The 21,917-nt window shown below is 35.4% G+C and overlaps 1 long non-coding RNA gene across 1 annotated transcript; it reads left to right on the top strand.

Annotated features, from left to right (window-relative positions):
- The first annotated feature begins 15,645 nt into the window (after nucleotides 1-15,645).
- LOC146136698 (uncharacterized) lies at nucleotides 15,646-17,497 on the top strand. The gene is made up of 2 exons (XR_014501633.1): nucleotides 15,646-16,030; nucleotides 17,433-17,497. It is a non-coding gene; the product is annotated as an uncharacterized LOC146136698 (long non-coding RNA).
- Nucleotides 17,498-21,917: the final 4,420 nt, after the last annotated feature.

Raw genomic sequence — 21,917 nt, 5'->3', positions numbered from 1 at the left:
CTTAAAACTACATTTTACTTGGTTTAAGCTCTCTAGTTCAAGTGAAATACATTTTCTGGAAGCTAAAGCAATTGACACCCTGTGTATGATACGGCATGTAGTAGACTGGTGAATTCCTACTAGATCACCATCACATCTCTGAAAGTGTCCAGTAGCATAATATCTTAAAGTAACAAGTAGCTGCAACATAGGGGGAAATAAAACTGTTTCTTTTTGAATGATGCTCGAGGTCTAACGATATCGTAGCCAATAGGTCAACCACCGATTCTTTACTCCGCTGGTACCTATTGTAAAACTGAATACTGTCATATTCTTCAAATGGGTTGGACCTGTCCAGTATAACACGTTGTAGTGGTCTTTCTATTTCCTCTATAACATCCAATTGCATTCATATTTAGTACTTTCTACAACAACTATTTCTGTAAATAAATAAACCTGTCACGTTTTAGGTCTGAATTCGTGTTTTGTTTAGAGGTTTTGTGATTTTTTGTAAAGGTTGGTGTATTTTCAAAGTTACTTACATATTTTACTAGGGTCCGCAATTCAAATGATTTAGGTGTCTAATGTCGATGAATTTAGTGTTAGTTTACTATTAGATTTCTAAAATACATTATTAGTCAATGTTAAGTCATTTGATGCTGCACTTAAACCTGCACCACCGAAGGTTTCGGATCAAATATGCGTGTTTGATCGCGACTCAGCAATATTTGATCTGATCGGGCTTTGATCCGGGTTGGTGCATTCGGCCCTAAGTATTATATAATTATAAAATGTAATTAAAAGAGTAAATGCATCAGTACACTAATGTGGTTTACTTTTAGGAATCAGACAATGTTAAACATTAATTTAACCAGGGGATGTATATTTATTTTGGACAAAGTTTTGCCAAAAAAGTAATTTATTTGTTAGATCAAAATTGTGTATTTTAAAAATCATGATTAAATGAAAGTAGATAAACTAATAATTCAAATGTTCTACACAGAATTTGAAGACATTTTGCCAGATCCCACTGAAACAGGTAAACGCTAATTACATTAAGTAGACCAAAGTTTTTTTTTGTTGAACCTATTTATTTATGTAGTAGTATACAATCCGTATTTTGTCTTTGTACCTTTGGTGGTTTTCATTTCAATATAATAATATTTATTTTAAATCAAGTGCTTTAAAACACTTTCAAAAGAAGATGGTAATAAATATGTTTTCTAACTTTATTTTTGTTTAACTCTTTTAACATGTTGTTAAAAAGAAGAAGAGGGGGAGCTAGGAAAAAAACAGCGTAAACATAAAAAAAATGTAAGTTGTTAGAGGTTTGTACCTTTATAATCAATATTAATTTAGACGGTAGAGCCTATTTCGCCAAAAGCAATAAAAAAACTGACATTTTGTTAGGCTGTGGTTCACATGAATCATAATAGATAGTGTGGTTTATTATAAATTACACGAGTGAAATTTACTATCACGTCACAAAGAAAGCACAATGAATGATTCTTTTAATAGAAGACTGCATTCTCATGGCAAGGTAAAAATCTGTGAAGTGACTAAATTTTTAGGAAATGGAATTTAAAGTCTGGGGCTACTTTCTACGATCAAGAAATGGTGAGAGGGCAAAATGTGAAAAACCTATGAAAACACGATTTCGTGGATGGTTTAAAACATAAGATTGTTCTTGACACAAAGAAAGCAAAACAGCAAGTTTCTTTGGAAAGTTCCGAGGTACTAGCACGATTGAAAACTATTTTAAGCTAACCAAAAGAGTCGCTGGATGAGAGGGTGTTGCAGAGCTAGCAGCTATGGACAGAATTTCTTTCAACACCATAACTACTAGTAATAGGATACAAGCTACCACAAACGGTGCAAAATGTCAGAAGTATTATCATGACATTTTTCCAATTACTGAAAAGCGATACAAAGGAAATAATTGAAATAAAAAAGAGACTGCAAAATTCTGTTCTGTCACTCTTGATGAATATACAAGCACAAGAAGCAGAAGATACATGAACTTAAACCTGCACTATGTATGATTCAGACCCCGTTAATTTAGGAATGGTAAGAATCAAGGGTTCTCTTCCAGCTGAAAGAGTAGCGAATTTGGCAAAATAGTAATAATACTGGATCGGATTCTGAATTTTCTTCTGAAGAGGAGATGGAAAAAGATGATGAAGCTGATTTGGAAGTCTTTTAGAGATGATTAAAACAGAGCAGAAAAATGTATCAGAATGGGTTTGGTTGGGATTGGAACTTCTATCCCCATTACGGAAGCAGAAATTAAAATTCTCCATGATCTGATTGATGTCCTTGAACCAGTTAAACATGCTGTAGATCAGTGATTCTCAACCGCGGCTCTCAGAGCCGCATGCGGCTCTCAAGTGTACATGTTGCGGCTCTCACTAACGGAGTGAAAAATTAGTTAGCAGTAGCAGAACTGCAACAAAGGAAGTAAGAGGAATCAAGAATTAATGAATTTATCAGCAAGGATCCCGAGTACTTCCGTCCGGCTCTTTAAAATAATTTTGTGGTTTGTTACGTCACAATATATTTAGTCCTGATCGCCAAGCTATGGCAAACACTGTTAGTTAGTTAGCCTAGGCTAGCGTGATGTATATTTGTTGTTTTCTTGTTGCTATTTTAATGTTTTTTATGCGGCTCTGGCTCTAAAAAAGGTTGAGAATCACTGCTGTAGATGGATGGACTTTGCAGAAGGGACGCTACACTATTTAACCGCTGAGCGGATTCACGAATTTGTGCTTAAAACTCTTTCTAATTCTGCGTACTCGGCATCCCTTAAGCGCCTCTCTTGAGGTAAAAATCAAGGAAAGGAGAAATGCATGTCTTGTACACTTTTTAAGTAAAATTGCAGTTTTAGCGAAAGGTTAAGAATTTTTTTTATTGTAATAAAAACTATACATTAATCGAAATAATAGTATAGTTAAATATTATATGCTTCGAAAGGAACTATTATCTGTCTATGCAAATTTATTTTAAGACATCATAGCAAAACAACCAAGAATAACAAAACTTTGTTTTGAAATTTCCGGGCTAACTAATTGGCTAATACACCCCGCCTGTTAATAATCCTATATACATTTTGAGTACGCAGTGAATAAAAGGTTGCACTACTGATCTAGTTAAATATTTTTGCAGGATCCCAATTTTCTGATGGAGGAACAAGCTTAATACATTTGGCGAATACGGAAACAGAAACAAGATAATGCAAAAATTAATTGCAGTAGAAAAGCCTGGTCCTGCAGAAGACCGCCAGTTGATATCACTCGCTTCTACTTTGGTATGTAGAGGATCATCACGTGAATTTCTCAAGGATGAATTAGAGCGAGCTATCATGTCGGCATCAATTCCAGTATAAGCTACTAAGTACTCCAAACCTAAACAGAAGAATGGTCCAAAAGCAATGTGAAGTCTTTGAAGCTTCTGGGAAACGACCTGCCAACCTTCAGACTCTATGAAGCGCCGCTTCACTTCTGTGGAGCAGAAATATAAGGAGGGCGTTGCAGAAGCATTAAATTTGCGTGATGAACTACTGCGCGTGTACGTAGATCTACAATAAAACTGTGTAATAATTTTACAATCCATTTTTTTCGATTGTCTCACTTAGCAGTTATCATCCGGTTAACCGGTTAGATTAATTCCAAATTTTTTTTTATTGCCTCCTCATTGGACAAAATAACGCATGAAACTGCAGCGATAGGGCATGGGACGTTTGGTTAAATAGGCTTATTCCGACGTTGGTATTTTTAAATTCGATTTTACGACTAGATTCATATCAAAATCGTTGACAAGACGGCGATACCGCTATAACGACATTCAACGTAAATTAAAATTCCTGCGAAACTGCAAAAGGTAAAGCGAAAATGGTTTTCGCCAATTATCTCAGCGTTTAAATGTCCTTACAAATGTATAAGTTTTATTTTTTTTAACTTAAAAAACGCTCTGGTACCACCAAGCGGGCATCATAAGTATTCAAAAAGGCATAACCGTGTGAATATTCGGCTGGTCGACAGTCAATTCCTGCGAAACTACTAAAGGTAATCGAAAATGGTTTTCGCCAATCATTTTAATGTTTGAATGTCCTACAAATGTGTAAGTTATAGGTTTCTTACTTAAAAAACGCACTGGATACCAAGCGCGCATCATAAGTATTCAAAAAGCCATAACCGTTTGAATATTTGGATGGGCGACAGTTAACGCAAATTAAAATTATGTCCGCTCTGTGTTTGTCAGCATGAAGCTTTAGTAAGTTTATTTCAAATTGGTTAGGTTTACTAGTTTGTGCAATTTAGATTAAACATTAAAAAGTTAAGTACGTGTTCTTTATGAAATGGTCTTGGCAACACAAGCTCTTTTTTCTCCACTTTCATACTGTGATAACACGGTTTTCAATAATAAAGAATAATTAGGGATTAATCGGACATTAGCTATAAAGTTTTTCAGGCGTTCCAAAAAAGCGACACCGTAAAACATATAACACTCCTAGAATGTATCATTCTCTGCGCCAATGAAGGAATTGCAATAGGACATTTTATTTTATTGAATAGTTATATAACCACACGTTTATATAGCAAACCTGTGAATGTAATTTGAAAAAAATAACCACAAAAGTACTGCTGTTTGTAAAAAGCGTAACCCTTGATTTAATAGACTAAAGCATTGGTTTTCAAACTGGGGTGGTCCGCGAAGCACCTAACAAAAAATCAAAACGACGCTCCTGGAGAAGAAAACCTCTTGTGCAAAAAAATTCAGGAAACTTACTTTTCCAAAGCAAGCTGACATTGTACACTTTGAGTTGAATTGTGTGTGCATTGTCCTAATGAGAGTTACAAAAACGTGAGCTGTACGGTCAAGGTTTTAAAACAGGGTTGCCAGTTTGGATTTTTTTTTTCCAAATTTGAAAATGTAGGCTTTTTTTGTTTCATTTCGACATTTCATGAGTTTTATGTTAAGAGATCAAACTATCACAAAAAGAGAAATTCAAAATGTACACAAGCATGATCATTTATTGTATTTTTATTAATTTAAGGAAAAACATAGGCTTGTTAGAGTATGTAGTAGTAGTAGATATGTTTTTTTTTAGGTGGAGCTTGGCATTTTTAAAACTGTTCGTGATTGCTTCACACAAAAAAGTGATTCGTTAGAGGTTAACATAGCCGAGCTGATAGCAAAGAAGCAAGTGCACCCCCATACAATTGATACCATTAAAAACATGGGATGAAAATTACAGTATGTTGGCTGCTCTGTTTGAAATATTTTCACTTTTGCAAAAAACATACGTTACAAGAGTAGTACTTTGCGTCATTCTAGGCCTAGTTCAAACAGTGGCCGAAGGGGGTTGCAAAATAAGAGTTCATCTACGTTGGAGTTGATGCTGGCTTCAGCTTCATCGTCAGAACTAAAAAAGGATTAAAAGTGGCGAAAAGTTCTGTTACAGTCATCTCCTTTATAAAATTTTATTGCGCTCGCCATATCTTTTCGCACAAAATCCAATTCTTCCTTAGCAAACAATACGTGGCAATGATCGTTAAAACCGTTCCAAATTTGTGATTCCGGATTCAACACGTCGCTGCTTAACGCAATCAAATTATTATATCGTTTTGACGGAATTTGTTGAAGCTGGTTGTATTGCTCCAGCTTTTTTTTATTGTGGCTATACAACCCTTCTGATTTTTCGTAAAACTCTGTCGCAGATGGCCTGACCGCCTACACTGTTAAAAAATTTTACAGTAAAAAACACTGGCAGCAGTTTTTACGGACCCTAACGTATTTTTTACTGTTTTATTCAGTAAAATAACAGGTGAAAGCACTGTACATTTACTGTGTACTATTTACGGTAAAAACCCTAGTTAATTTACCGCGAAAGCCACTGGCAGCAGTTTTTACGATTCAAACGTATTTTTCACCGTAAAAGTTGTACACAGTAGTAACAAATGCGAAATACACAACACAACTGGCCACATAATGCTGCTGTGGTTGCACAGTTTGATGATCACTTGTCTTGCATCATGCGACCCAAAGTTAAAACTTTAGGATGATGTACTGCCATGGTTCTTCTCTTTTTACTTTCACCTATTGTTTCCGTTATGTTGATTTTTGCAAAGTATCTGAAAAAGATTAGATGCCTATTAATCGAAGTAAAGATTTTTGAGTTTTTTAGAAAAAAATCGTTTTAGCTAGGTAGTGTTTTTTTATTTTTTTCACCTGGAGAACACACCCCTTTGTAAACTTTTTTAACATACCTTTGAAAGAAATCCGTTTTTAATGCCTTTGTAGGATACTCCATATTAATTGTGCAATAATAAATCAGCAGATGAGTCAATGTAGACCTTTTCCACTGTAACTTTATACTGTTTGGTAGCAGCTGATGTATCCCCTAAAAACAGATACAATTGTCATACTTAAAAAAAAAACAACAGATAAAAAAACTCTAAACTATTGGTGATCTATTATCTAAAACAACATATTTTTGCAGCAAAAAGTACAAATCCTCTAGTGGTTTGCCAAATTCGTTAATGGTGACAATTAATTCACAGTACAAAAACACCTTTAATCATCTATTATAAAATATATATATTACAGTGTGCTCTCTTACCTACCAATGATTATAATACATGGATTTGAGTTTCTTCAAGAAGCTGCGGTCGGTCACCCTTTGAATACAAAAACAGTTTATTTTTTACAGTGGGCTATAAATATTGTACTGTTCTCATCCTTTAAAGGAAAATAATTGGCACAAAAAAACACCTCCTTATATTAAATAATAGGTTGTCTGGCCACTGTGTCATCTTTGCTCTATATTGGGTCTGTGCAAACCTCTTTAAACAAGGGTCACATTGGCATGGGGGGGAAATGTTAAGAGAGTCAGGTGTTAAAAAATAAACATCAAACAAAATTTATGTATTATATATTAAACTGTAACCCATTTTGGTGGTGTTTTTTTTGCACACATTTAACATTTTCTGAAAATAATTGTGTGTGGATGGACAGAATTACTTGGTTGGCCACACTGTACAACCAATGAATCAAGTTTGAGATTGGACTTTTTTCAGCATTCCGTCTGTCATATATTTTCTATTGTTAAATCTTGCAGGAGAACAATCATACATAATTATTTTAGTCCTCACCTCATTTGTAAAAGCGTCCAGTATTGGTGTTTTGATGACATCGAGATAAGTGTGAAGAAAGGACTGGTGTATATTTTGCTTGGTACAGTTTTGCATATGATAGCGAATTTTATATCCTTTTCGAAGATGCTGCTTTAAGTGCTAAATAACTCGTTTCATTGAACCAAATTTTGCTTTACAAATTTCCAATGAACATTCAAAACTACCAATATCTGACATTTTTATATAAGACTGCATATTGAAAAAACAAATAGCAGTAACATCTTAGGGCGCTGGTCTAGAATCCTACCACAACGAAACACCATTTGGGTTAGGGTACAGGTTAGCGTTTGGGTTAAGGTAGTAGGTCAAGTATTATTATTAAATTTGGAATATAATAATACTTTGACCCACACCCAAACGCTAACCCGCATGCTAACTCAATTTTTGTGCGTTGATTTTAGAACTGTGGTAGGATTCTAGACCAGCGCCCATCTTAGTATTATAAGTAAATATCCTATTGTAATTTGAACTTAAATACTTACATTGTACTCTTTCAGTTCTAATTACTTAACACAAACCACCATGTTATGAATGTCTGTTTGTCAGCGGCTAACTAATGTCACAGCCACACCTACCCTATGTTGAATGGCAGCCATAATCTAATTAGTAGAAATAAATGTTAACTTTATTTTCATACGACAACAGCGCTATTAAATTAGAGGCAAAAGCCTCGAGTGTAGATATAAATATTTATCATAAGTAGGCTGGCTACTTAGCTATTAGAATATATAGAATATAAGTAAAATAATAACTACACTTAAGGTGTCTGCCCACTAGTCGCGTTTAGCGTCATACGCTTCACGTTTGTCGTCTTGCGTTAACGCAATGCGAAACGCTACGCCAAACGTTAAACGCAACGGACTACCTACCCATTGTAGTGCTGCGTTATGCGTAAACTAACTGGTTGAGCTCGCAGTCACACTTTTTTACAGCTTGCTGCTTTTTGAGAACTGGAATATTTCGCTATGAACGACTTACTTTTGTTGCTATTGCTCGAAAGACAAGAAATTTTGATTTCTTTGATAAACCTAATCGATTTGGAAAAAAAAAGAAGGTAAGACGGTCTGAGCATAATACAAAAGGTGGGGAAGACATTACATGGTTTTCCATCTATTTAACTATTTTTTAATATCACCTATTTTAAGGTGGTGGGTCCGCCCTATATTTCAAAGTAGGTCACAAAAAGGGGAGTACAATCTGGTGCAGCAGATGAGAATTAATGACCCAGAGAGTTTTTTTAACTACTTTCGCATGGACATTGGCACTTTTGATATTTTGCTATCAAAAGTGGGGCCAATTATTACAAAACAAGATACGCCTTGGAGAAAATCTATCCCTGCATCTCAGCGGCTAGCTGTAACAATAAGGTATAAGGCTTTATAATAGGATTGAATTTAATTCATGTCAAACCGTAGGTTAAGCCGAAATTTTGATCGTTTTTACTCAGATACCTTGCATCTGGAAATTCGCAAACCTCGCTGTCCTACAGTTACAGCATTGGATTGACCACGGTACGGCGCATTATTTCAGAGACTTGCGAAGCAATATGGACGGTTCTGATGCCAGAATATTTGAAGATGCCTGCATCAGCTGCAGAATGGCGCTCTATAGCTTTGAAATTTGAAAGCCGGTGGAACTTTCCACATTGCATCGGGGCTATAGACGGCAAACATGTTTCGATTCAGGCTCCGAGTCACTCCGGCTGGGAGTTTTACAATTACAAGGGTTTTTTTAGTATTGTTTTGTTGGCTGCTTGTGATGCCGATTATTGTTTCACTGTAATAGATGTTGGTGACTCTGGAAGACATAGCGACGGGGGCATATTTGCGCATTCCGAATTTGGAAAAAAGTTAACACAAAATGCTCTTCATCTGCCCCCAGACGAGTATCTTTCTGGCACTAACCAAATATTCCCGTTCTGTATGGTTGTAGATGCAGCATTTCCATTGAAGACGACAATAATGCGTCCTTTACCGGAAAAAATTTGCCACAAGATAGAAAAATATTTAACTATCGCCTCTAGAGCAAGGAGAATCATCGAAAATGCGTTTGGGATTCTTGTTGCGCGATGGCGCATTTTTAAAGGACCTATCATTGGGGACGCGAATAAAACCGCAATAGTAAAAGCAACATGCTGCCTCCATAATTTCCTACAAAAATCATTACACCGTACTTTTTCTGACGTCGATTTTGAGGACGTAAGTGGGAATGTAATAGCGGGCAGATGGCGATCGGAGGTTGGTCCTACAGACAACCTTACTGATATCACAAGAATTGGGTCAAATATGCATGCACAGGCTGCCGCTAGTTTACGCGATCAGCTACAAGATTACTTTCTATCTGATATTGGTTTCTTAATCCTGGCAAGTAAACGCAGTTAACAGAAGGTAAAGTTTTTTGGGAGTTTTATTTATGCACTTTCTGCATCATTTAACAGACATAAAATTTCGGACATGGTCCTACAAGCCTTTCGACCACCAATATCGTCCAATCGCTTGGCCACAATTTCACCAAAGGAGGAAAATGTTGACTTAGTACTGCCACCGGCCACCACGGCGGCAATGGCTTCGGAGTTGGACTCCAGCATCTTAGCAGTTTTTCCTAAATAAAAAAAATATTACTTTCTTCAGTAATTTTGTAATAAACCTTGTCTTATTGATTCTGCAGCTTATTATTAGAATTTGACATTTACATATAAGCTTTGGCTAAGTAAGTAAAGTACCTATTTATATGAGTTGAGAATTACGTTAGGTTTAATAATTTTGATAATGCAAATAGAAAAAATAGGTTTCCACCATGTCAGATCTTAACAGTAATAATATGGTGTATGATTAGAGGTTTACCTGGATATCAGAGTTTTGGCTTCTTTGCCTGTGTGTATGTTGTTTAGGAGTTGAAGTGTTAACTTCAGGCTGATCGTCAGTATCAATTGATCCATCTAAAGTTGCTGTAATTATATAGCAATAATGCTTGAAAAGGCATTTTAACGGCGTTAATCTAAATAATTTTGGGATGATGGTGACTAGATAAGGCTTTATTTTATATAAATCACTCCTTAACCTTAAAATGTTCCCATACAGGGGCTGAACTTAAAGCTGATCCACTTTTGTTTTCTAACTGTTTTTTTTTCTCTGCCAAATCTGTCTCTTCAGCTGAAAGTTTAATTATTATAACTTTTGTCTAATAGATTTTTTGTGTGTTGTTTTTCACCACTACTCCAACCTAAATATATGAACTAACTAGAATGCTAAATCAAATAGCATATATACACTATTTATTGAACATTATCAACCAAAACATGTGCTTTCCTGGCAAATACTTTTTGCAATAACTAGTACCAGAGCCTTTTGTTGGAAGCTAAAATAACACCTAGTGCAGTCAGGTCAGCATTTTCAAATTACATGACTGTGACTTACATAGAGTGATGCTATGGTTAGACTGGTTTATAGCTCAGTGCAGGTTTAGCTCAACATTATATAAATATATTTTGGAATGCTATAAATTTAGTGCTTAAAACTTTTCGAAAACACTAATAATGGCTTGACTTAAGAATGACTGACTGGGACTTCATGTAAAATACTTGGATTGAAGTTTTTTTGTAAATGACTTTTGCTCAGCTGACTGACCTTAGCAGATTGACCCTCAACCCAGCTAAACCGACAACTTTGTGTAAATGGAACCTTCCAAAAGTATGTAGTATAATCAGCAAATAGCTACTTTGTGAACTTGTTATAAAATTAAACTACACTGAGAGTACACTGTCTTTTTCTGGTATAAAATCCGAAGTGAAAAAAATATATATTTAAGTGAATTTAATTTGCCATAGCTATGCTTGTTTTCTACTTAAATAAAAAAGTGAAATATCATACATGGCTGTCCGAGTTAATGGGCTATTGCTGGCCAATTGTTGTTCTTCACCAGAACATTACACACTTTCAATGAGGAGCTCATTAAATGACATGATTTTTAAAATATTTCTTAATTATAAAAAGCCTACATATATTAACATTTAACTCACAAAACACGACCTTCTCCACTTAACTCTCTATATAATTTAGGCTACAACAGACCACAATGCTAGTAGTATGTGGTTACTAATCACAAAAAAAAAACATTTATATGTATTCTATATACGGTTTATTGGTAAGCTTTGGTAAATACTATACCAAAACAGCGCATTGTGCTTTGCGTCTAGCGTAAAAGTTAAATCAAATCCAACTCGAACGCTTGACGCTATAGACCGTCTAAATCGCTTGCGTCTTGCGTTTGTTTTCATGTGGGCCACCCTGACGCTTAACGCGAAACGCAAAACCTTGAAGTTTGACGCTAGACGCGTCCAGTGGGCTGCCACCTTAACAATTTACATGGGTACTTTTTTATTAATGTTGATAGAAAACACCGTTCAACATTTTCCTTCTGCATTTTGCAAAGGAAGTTTTTTCTTGCTTTGTCGGCAGCAATAATTAAATTAGTAAGCCCAGGTGAATTTTTAATGTCAGGCCGTTTTACAGGGTTGCCAGTTGGATTTATTTGAACCTCTTTGGATTTTATTTTTTCAATGAAATTTGGCTTTTTTTAGGCTTTTTCTTGTTTTATTCAAAAAAATCATGAGTGTTATGTTCAGAAGAGATCAAATGCCAAAAAAAATTGCAGCAAAAACCGAAATTCAAGGCTTGTTAGAGTTTGTAGTAAATTTGGCCTTTTTTGTCTTTTTTTTAAGGCAAGTTTGGCTTTTTTCGTTTTATTCCTTCCCTTTTCTCCCTAAACTGCAGCTGCCTAGGCTTAAAATAGAACACAAGAGTAAAATTACGGCCGTAACTTAAAGTTAATTTCGTGTGTTATTTGGGAAGCAATTTCACTGCACTCTTTGAATTCATTTTCCAACATGATTAGTTTGCTTCTAATTAAAAAAAACATTCGTAATATATATAGGCTATATAGGCAGGGATTTATTTGGTCCTTATTTTTAACCTTGTCACGCAGTAAAAAAAAAACATCACGCCACTTTTGGGGCATTGTGATATCTCAAAATGTGGGTCGATAAATGTAGAGAATAATCTTTGAACTGTTTAATCTCAGTTACGTGACTTATTAAAACTCAATATTGAAATATCTAAAAAATGAACGATTTTTTTATTCAATATTCATATTTTTTTTATAAAATTTCGAACATGGCGTAACTTGACTCTGTAAAATAGAAGTTGTGACGTCATGCAGGAGCGAACCGCTTTAATTTACAGGTTCGGTCGGGTACTTTCAAATTATTCGCGGTTCGGTTACGGTGCATAAAGTTCCGGTTCGACTCCCTGCTAATTTGTGACAGTTGTTAACGGAGAAATGAGTGCAAGGCAGAGTAGTGTGTAGTCGACACTTAGATTATGATAAATAAATTTATCTGAATTACACATACACGAATAGTTTTAGCTTCTGATAAGGGTAAATCTGTACGTTTTTCGTGACGATTATGAGAGGGAATTCAAAGGTATAATGAAATGGCCTAGACATGAAACAGCTGTCATCCTTTTGTGCCGATAATATGCGCAAAAAAACAACGTCTTCGCTCGTCTTAAAGAGCAAACATTAAATCTGATCCCAGTCGGCTGACCTGCTCATAGTTTGCATAACGCAGCAGAGAAGGGACTTGACATAGACAAATCGTACTGAAGATTGGTAGCCACTTCAAAAGCCAAACTGGTAGGGCGATGAGACACTCCAACATTTCTGTGAGGAACTTGATAGCAACTACTCGTCTCTACCAACTCACACGCCGACTCGATGGCCACAATTGATGCTGTGACTCTGATCGATAGCGCATTCGCTCTCTTGCTTTTCAATAAACCACTGTTGCAAAAGTCAACTGCATTGTTGTTTCCTGAACTGTCAGATATTATTGAATCTTTCAAGATCAAAATATTACAACGCCAGAGTTCAGGGTTTTTCGGAGCAACAACAGGCGAGCTACTGAAAACATTCGATGAAGAGCGTGTTAAGGTTCTTAAAGCGAGCTTCCAGGAATTCTACACCATTACCTTGGAGTACATCAACAACAAACGCACATCAACTGGACCCTGCTGAAAAGATCAGGCAGTCGAGTACGAGGAAGTAAAGGGGTTGGCGAAGCAAGTTGATCCACTAATGGCAATGAACGCTAGGAGCCTGAGGCCAAGTGGATGAAGATATTTACCGGAAACAACTCTTTTTCGCTGTTCTACAAAGCTGAGCTAGATCCCTTCCGGTCAGCAATGCGTTTGTGGAAAGAGTGTTCTCTCTAGGAGGAAATGACAGTCAAATCCAAACTAGAAGTAAAAGTAAACCTAGAGCTGTCGTGAAATCCAGGAAGCAAAGGTAAATAAGGAGTTGTTGGAGCAGATTGTTTCTGGCAAAAAGTATAACACGGCTCATATGGATACAATGTATGGTGTCCAAAAACGTCTTTTAAATGCTAATCTAATTTTTCGGTTGTCCTTATTTTTTGGTCCATGTCGATGGCGCAACCCTGTAATAGGTATACCAGTGTATATACATGTTGTTGAATATATATTTTTCAGGCCATAAAACTCTAATTTGTGGCTTATGTTTCTGTGACGTTAGCAGGGGGGTCGGTATATTGAAAGGGGTGACAACCATACAATTGATTGAAATTTGTAATACTAAAACAATAAAATGTTTAAATAAACTTAAATAGTTTCCAAAAATTTAGACTTTAAAAGTATAATAACCATACTTTCATACCATGGAACGGATTTACAGGCTGAACGGTAGTTTTCAGATATTTTCTGGCAATCATATTACAGTTATACAAATGTTTTTTAACCTTTTGGACTGAAGCTCATGAAGTTTCAGAATATAACTTTCATGCTTATTTATACTGTGTTGAACTGAATCATGAGGAGTTGCTAATAGTACTAAATTAACATAAAACCGATAAACATCTTTAATGTGTAATATACTACCAGGGTACAATTGCATCATTTGGTTGAGTTGGGATTCTGCATTTTCTCTTGTTTTTTTTTTACAAACTTTGATTTTAAATGATCAACTAATAAAAAAGTACAGTAAATTAAAGGTGGAACAGATATATACAAATGATAGTAATACCCAGTTTTATTTTAAGCTTTTGTCCAAAGTGGATGTAGCGCAAAGAGATTTCTCCGCCTTCTATAGTTTCAACTGGGGGTTCTCGCTTATCAGTAATAATCACCAGAGGTATTGTGGTTGGCTAACGAGTTATACGCACGCAACTTTCAAGCAACACCTTAAAACGAGAGTCAGAAGTTCAACCAAACTAATCTCGTGCCCCACAACTGGCGACGTGTCTGCGAGAACACCAGTTACTGTAGCAATTTAACGCTTAAACCGCGTTTATCTGGGTTACCCTAAGGCGGAAAGAAGAGTTCAAGAACATCTGTTTTGCGATTTAGCCGTTTGGTTATTCTTCTCGCAGTACCTTGAACGAGTTGTTTCTTGGCAATTTTCCTACGTCCTGGTATGTATCATCCGCCACGACTACCATTCCAACGCTCGTTGTCATCAACTTAAGGACAAAACCTTTGGTTGGACAAACGAAGTCTTGGACCATAACAAACTTTCTTATGCACTTGCTGTCATGATTGCGACCTGCAAGGAGCTAGCTTTTGGAGGAACTGATCTCGTCGAAAAATACGTCACGAGACGCTCCACAGCATCAACAAAGCATTTGCTTGAAATACGGAACTTCATTGATGAAGTACGGTGCAAGCTAAAGAAAGCGCCGCCGATGGAGGACAAATCACCACGCGGAATCATGGAGAACGCAATTGCCGTTGAACATGTTTTTCACAAAACTGATTCTGTCGTGTCAACCAGGTGAAAATACTTTTAAAAATATTACCGAAAGGTCCGTAAATAATTTTTTTTTGTGTGCGAATTTAAGTTGTTGAAACGCCGATCGCAAGATCTGTTGATCAATTTAAAAAAAAAAGCTTACTCTTTTTTTACCTTGGAGCTCAATAGTTTGAAATCAACGCGTTAAAAACATCACGTTTCATTTTTGTTGTGCACGAAAGAATTTGGATTGGGTTTTAGTTAGGGAAGTCTGAATCAAAGAACGCACGCACAACGCGTCTAGTTAGGTAGAAAACAATACACGAGACGAAAAAATTCCTCGTTAAAAAGCATAATGATTTCTCCACGCGCGACACAGATGCTTTAATTCGTGCAAGTCCAAACACGAATTTAGTTCAATAGTGAATAAGCAGCAATTTAAAATGTATTTTCTTGTGATGCGTCGTTAAACAAACTAAAAAAAAAAAAATTGTAAAATTATAGGTGACGACGTTGCTCAATGTAAAACATTTAGGGCCGAATGCACCAACATGGATCAGATCAAACTAAGATCAACTGATCCAAGTTTGATCCTTTGAGGCACTTGGTATGCACCAAACTACGATCAGTTGAGCCGCGCTTGATCCGATCAAAGTGAATTATGGAAACGAGATTTCGGTGCTTTCCCCGTATAATTTTTTTCTTACATCTTGTCAGCTAACAAAGTTAAAGTAAATATGCCCCGCTCAACAAATTTTAACGACTTCGAAAAGAATTTACTCATCTAACTAATTGACAATTATAAAAATGTCATAGAATGCCAAAAACTGACCGTGTAACAGCTGCTGCAAAAACTAAGGCGAGGGAAAAACGTAGCGACGAGACCTTTAATTCCAAATCAACCAATACAAAACGGAATATAGGGCAGCTTCAGGTCCTCTGGAAAAAATTTAAATCGAGGGCTAAAAAGGAATCGGCTTTTGTCAGAAGAGAGCGATTCCTCACAGGTGGAGGGCCACCGCCTGCTGAAGATGCTCAGTTACAAAAAGTTGAAGGTATGGTGATATTTTATATTAAAAGGCAACTTCAACCAAACACACCATTATACTATTTGTAGTGTTGAAGTTAGGGTATTCTGTTTAAATTAGGAAACTCTAAGCAAGATATATAATACTTTGTTGTAACAATATTGTTTAACTACAATATTTGAACTATTGGCCAACAATGAATACTTATTTTACAAATAAAATTAACTATCAATTTGTTTTGTATTTGGCAGCAATGACATCAGGTCAAATTAGTGCTTTGAAAAACCAATTTGATGATGATTCAATACTCGATCTTACAGCGACAGACACTGGAGAACCATTAACTGTTGTTTACGTAGATCAAGGTATAAACTGCTTCACAAATTTTAGTTTGATATATTTTAGCTACAAGTCAAAAATACAAATTTTAGTGAGTTGTTAAGTTTTATTTTATTGCTAATAATAATTAGGTTTGTTTTGGATTAGATATACAGCGAAGCAGTTCAACATCAGTGCAAGGCAGTCCACCAGTAAAAAGAGTAAAACAGTCAAAAAAATATGATCGCCCAGAATGATATCAATGCACTAAAAAAGGAATTTTTAGAAACAGTTCTAAAACAAAAACAAGAAAGGCATACTATGAAGATGAAACTTTTACAGCTAAAACTTGAAAGGAAACTCAGAAATCAAGCAGATGAGACTAAAGACCATCATTAGGATTTGAACATTTATGCGGAACTTTGGAATTAGTTATTAGTAAACATTTAAATTAACTCACCATTAAAATTTTGGTTATATGCAAAATATTTATGGTACTCTTGTTTGTAAGGTGTAACCACAACTTGATAGTCATTATTATTCACACAGTACAGGGCAATGACTGTAAATTGTCGCCATAGCTAACAGGTAATGTGAATGATTCACTCAACTGATTTCATTTGTTAGCTATGGCCACAATTTACAGTTATGCCCTGCATTGTTGTATCATATTGTGGTCACAGCTTACAAATAAGAATACCATAAATATTTTACATAACAGAAATGTTAATATTGTCTAATTGCATGTTGCATTTTACCATTCGTCATGTTTTCAATATGTTTGCAGTTACTAGTAAAATATTAAAAAAAATTATCAATTATTTGTTGTCGAATAATATTTCCTGATACACTTGAGGCTTCATCAGTAAGGTCATTGTTGGGCAGATCATAGATTTCATCATCAGACAGGCCTACGTCCCCTCTTCTACGACAATAATTATGCAGGCAAGCTGTTGCGATAATTATTGGTAAAGAATTCTCTAGTTTTGTGTGAACTGGTATTGTGTTAAACAACAAAATCGTTGCTTCCACACTCCAAACATCCTTTCGACTATGTTTCTGGTTTTTATGTGTGCTTTATTATATATATAGTTTTCTTTATTACTAACAGGATTGCGCAATGGGGTCATCATGTAAGCGCTGCAAGGATAACCACCATCACCAAGCAAAAGTCCTTTAAATATATTATGTTCGAGTTGTTGAGCTGTTGTCAAAAATTCTACTGTCATGTGTGGAGCCTGGCCACCTACATACAATGTTAGTAAACAACATATTCGGATCACAAATAGCTTGAAGATTTATAAAAAAATAACCCTTTCGATTTCTGTAAACTTCTGCATTTTCTCCTCCAGGTGAAACTATGGGAATATGTGTGCAATCTAAACAACCAACTACTCCTGGAAATCCTGCAACTTCCTTAAAACTACATTTTACTTGGTTTAAGCTGTCTAGTTCAAGTGAAATAAAGTTCCTTTTTCTGGAAGCTAAAGCAATTGACACCCTGTGTATGATACGGCGTGTAGTAGACTGGTGAATTCCTACAATATCACCATCACATCTCTGAAAGTGTCCAGTAGCATAATATCTTAAAAGTGACAAGTAGCTGCAACATAGGGGGAATAAAACTGTTTCTTTTTGAATGATGCTCGAGGTCTAACGATATCATAGCCAATAGGTCAACCACTGATTCTTTACTCAGCTGGTACCTATTGTAAAACTGAATACTGTCATATTCTTCAAATGGGTTGGACCTGTCAAGTATAACACGTTGTAGTGGTCTTTCTATTTCCTCTATAACATCAATTGCATTCATATTTAGTACTTTCTACAACAACTATTTCTGTAAATAAATAAACCTGTCACGTTATAGGTCTGGATTTGTGTTTTGTTTAGAGGTTTTGTGATTTTTTGTAAAGATTGGTGTATTTTCAAAGTTACTTACTTATTTTACTAGGTCCGCAATTCAAACGATTTAGGTGTCTAATGTCGATGAATAAAAAACGTGAAAATCATTTTATATGTTTCATAGATGACAGTTTAGTGTTAGTTTAGTGTTTAAAAGTTTAGTACTTGTGATTAGATTTCAAAAATACATTATTAGTCAATGTTAAGTCATTTGATCCTGCACTTAAACCTGCACCACCGAAGGTTTAACTCTCGGATCAAATATGCGTGTTTGATCGTGGTTTGATCGGCGATCAGGCTTGGTGAATACCAAAATAAAGATGATCCTAGTTTGATCGCTGACTCAGCAATATTTGATCTGATCGGGCTTTGATCCGGGTTGGTGCATTCGGCCCTTATAGTATGTATTTTCGAACAATTTACTGCTCCTTTCTCTTTCATGTTTTCACAGTTCACGTTTTTCACAATGAATGACGGAAGGACGTGGACGAGACAAAGAGACAACAACAAAACACCTGTCGTTCGTTGGCTTATCGACAGAAGAATAACTAACATCTTGTTGTTGAACGTGTTGCTCAAAGCTACAACTCGTGTGACTAAAATTGCCTTGTCATGTTCATTTCGCTCTAATTGCCCAAAGCACAAATATCTTAATGGGTTGGATAGATATATGTAGCGCACGGCTATTGACCGACTAAGAGATTTTGTGTTTATTGTGCAATTTACGCTGTAACGGCTTATGCCCCAGATTTATTGTCTACTCGCACCAAAGTCCACACCTATAGTTTTAACTGGGTGTTCGCTAATAATCACCAGAAGCATTGTGGTTGACAAACGAGTTATACGCACGCAACCTTAAAGCGATAGTCAGAAGCTTCAATTCAACTAAACTAATCTCGTGCCCCACAGGATCACAACCCATCAGACAACAAGTCATGGCGATGTTCTGGCCTCATTTCTTTGCAAATTTTACTAAAAGGTCGTAGAAAAGACCACAGTCGTTCCACAGTTTCGCCTTCTGTTAACCCGAAGCCCCCATCCTTTGGGTATTTATATAAAAGTGCATTAATTTTTTTACATAGAAATTAAAAAACCTTTTCATATTATGGCCATAACCATGAAATATAGGGACAGCAAATCGACATCTGGAAACGATGTCCATGTTCTGGGCAGGTAACTGAATAAAAAAGTCAGGTAAAGTAGATTTTTGTAAAACTAATTTTATTGTTAATATATCGCGGTTCAGTCGACAGGCAATATAATAAAATATTTTCAATTCTTTTAACCAAGGCCTAGAAATAAAAACGGTTTGGCATTATTTGTTTCAATTTAATAATGCATAGTGCAAGAAGTGAAATGTGCTAAAGTTCACCATGCTTCATGTTAACAAATTTTTTGGAAACTCATGCCCCAAAATACACCCTAAATTTTTTTTATCTATAAAATTAAATTAAAAAAATAAATAAATAAAAAGTCTACCACATACATTGTCTGATTCTATTGTATCAGAGTTCGTTTTAATTAAAAAATAGAAGAATGGTTGAATGTTTATGCTTTTTCTATTGACATTTTGAAATACAACTTGAAGCATTGAAATCGCAAATTTAACCCTTTAACTGCTGAATTCTTTTTCGCTAAATCTCAAGTTTTGACCGGGTGCTGGTTGTTTATAGAAGATAGCCAATAAGTTTCTCTGGCAAAGTTGTTCGTTCCTCTTGAATATCATTTTTTTTAGATGACGTCACTTTGAAAACTTTTAATACTAAGTTAAGTAATTAACTCTGCACAAAATTATTTTTAATTAAAGCTGTGACGTCACAAAACCTATTTTTCAGCGACATTGCACAAAAGAAGTGGGAAGTACACCATGCAGTGACAAATGATTCTTCACACCAAAGAGATTATAACCATGAGGACAAACTGTGACCGCAGTCCATTGTTCTACTTTCGACAGCGTTCCGCTCTGGTGCATAATAGTAAAACAAGCACAACTATCGTTTGACTGGTACGTTAGTTAGCCAAAATTTTAGCGCAATAACGCAGAAATAATTAGGTGTAGTCTGTCGTAAGCTGAGGCACGCAAACATTGTTTAGTGTGCTTTGCTGCTGCAGAAGACTAGCATCAGAGCTTTGCAGTTGCCTGGGATTGGATTTTGTTTCAGTGAGAAAGCAAAATTTTCCAGATTCAAAAGTTTAGTTTAGCTGATCTCGCACCTAAATGAAATTTGTAAAGCTTGACGTTTTTTAGGTTTATTAGTTCCTTTAGGCCAGTGCTCTGCAACCCAAAACTTTTACGTATTCCATTATTTTGTACCTCTTAGCACTCGAAAAATGAAACTTGACCTTAATACTTTTTTGTACTCTGGTGTAATCCTACCACATTTATTTTGACGTTAACTAAACTAGTTGTCAAAGTTGAACTTGCAATGAAGAAATACTATGTAAGAATAAATAAAATAATGATACTTGACCACCCTAACCCAAATATTATTAACACTACAGGCCCTTTTTTAATTTATTTTTTGAAACAGATGCATAATGTCAATGATACTTTTTACACACCTCTGGGAACAGTGCTGCCACCTTGCATGATGTCGCGGCACATTGCCTTAGGAAGAAGAATTTCCACTTTTTCTTACCATAAAAACATCACAACACCTTAGTTGTTTACACACAAGCCAGATGTACATTGGTTCATTTATTTGTATAGCAGGTTAAGAATAAGAGATTGATCGATATCACTTTTTTGAACGGATATGGGGTACTAGATTTTTTTACAATTTTGTCAACTGATACTTTTTTTTTTTTGAAATGTAATGCTCTAAACCCGAATTATTTTTAACAAAGAATGGGTAAGTAGTAATGATTATATCATATGCGTCTACATTTACGGATACCGATATTATCGGCAAACCATAATATCGGTCTATCTCTATTAACAATGTAAAAAATAGTTATTACTGAAGTATTTTTTAAGTAGAAGGGTAAAGTAACAGCAAAATTTTACTATAATAGATCCTAATAAAATTAATTAACCAAGTTTATTTAACATGATAGGTGCCTAGCAAAATGAATTATAATTTATCTATTGAAGTTCTTTTTGGTGATGAAATAGAAGCGGAAGAGGTTTTACAACAAAAAAAGTAGTAATTGGAATTTGTAATAAACCTAATTTTGTATGCACTGTTTAGTAAATTGCATCCGTGTAACTTTTAACTAGAAACTAATTAGCCAGTTAATAACTAAATGTTTCAATGATGTACAGATGCCAAAAGTGTGATCAAATTTTGGAAAAAAAAGCATGGTATTACAATAACAGACTACTTAACAGAAAATGTTCAATCCTGCTCAAACGATGAAGTTTTTAAGTGGTGGCTGGAGGCAGGCGGGGAAAAAGAAAGTTTAAACCCCTGGAAATACTTTTTAAAAAATAGTTATTCCATCAATTGAAAATTTACGCACTGGAATACTTTTTAAAGCTTTTTTTGCAAAAACCATCTGGAGATATTTTATTTCGTAAATTTTCTATTGATGGAATAACTATTACCCCATCATTGTTTTGCTTACCGCGAATTCAAGCATTAGGGACACAACTGTTCAATTAAACATAATCTTAATGACAGACACTCTTAACAAAGACGAAGAGAGTATAATTGAGTACATTGCTGTACATTTTAAACAAACTTATCAG

This window comes from Ascidiella aspersa, chromosome 8 (assembly GCF_963924565.1).
Source record: "Ascidiella aspersa chromosome 8, kaAscAspe10.2, whole genome shotgun sequence".
Taxonomy (NCBI): domain Eukaryota; kingdom Metazoa; phylum Chordata; class Ascidiacea; order Phlebobranchia; family Ascidiidae; genus Ascidiella; species Ascidiella aspersa.
Note: the sequence above shows the minus strand (reverse complement) of the source record. Positions and strands in the feature narration are given on the sequence as shown.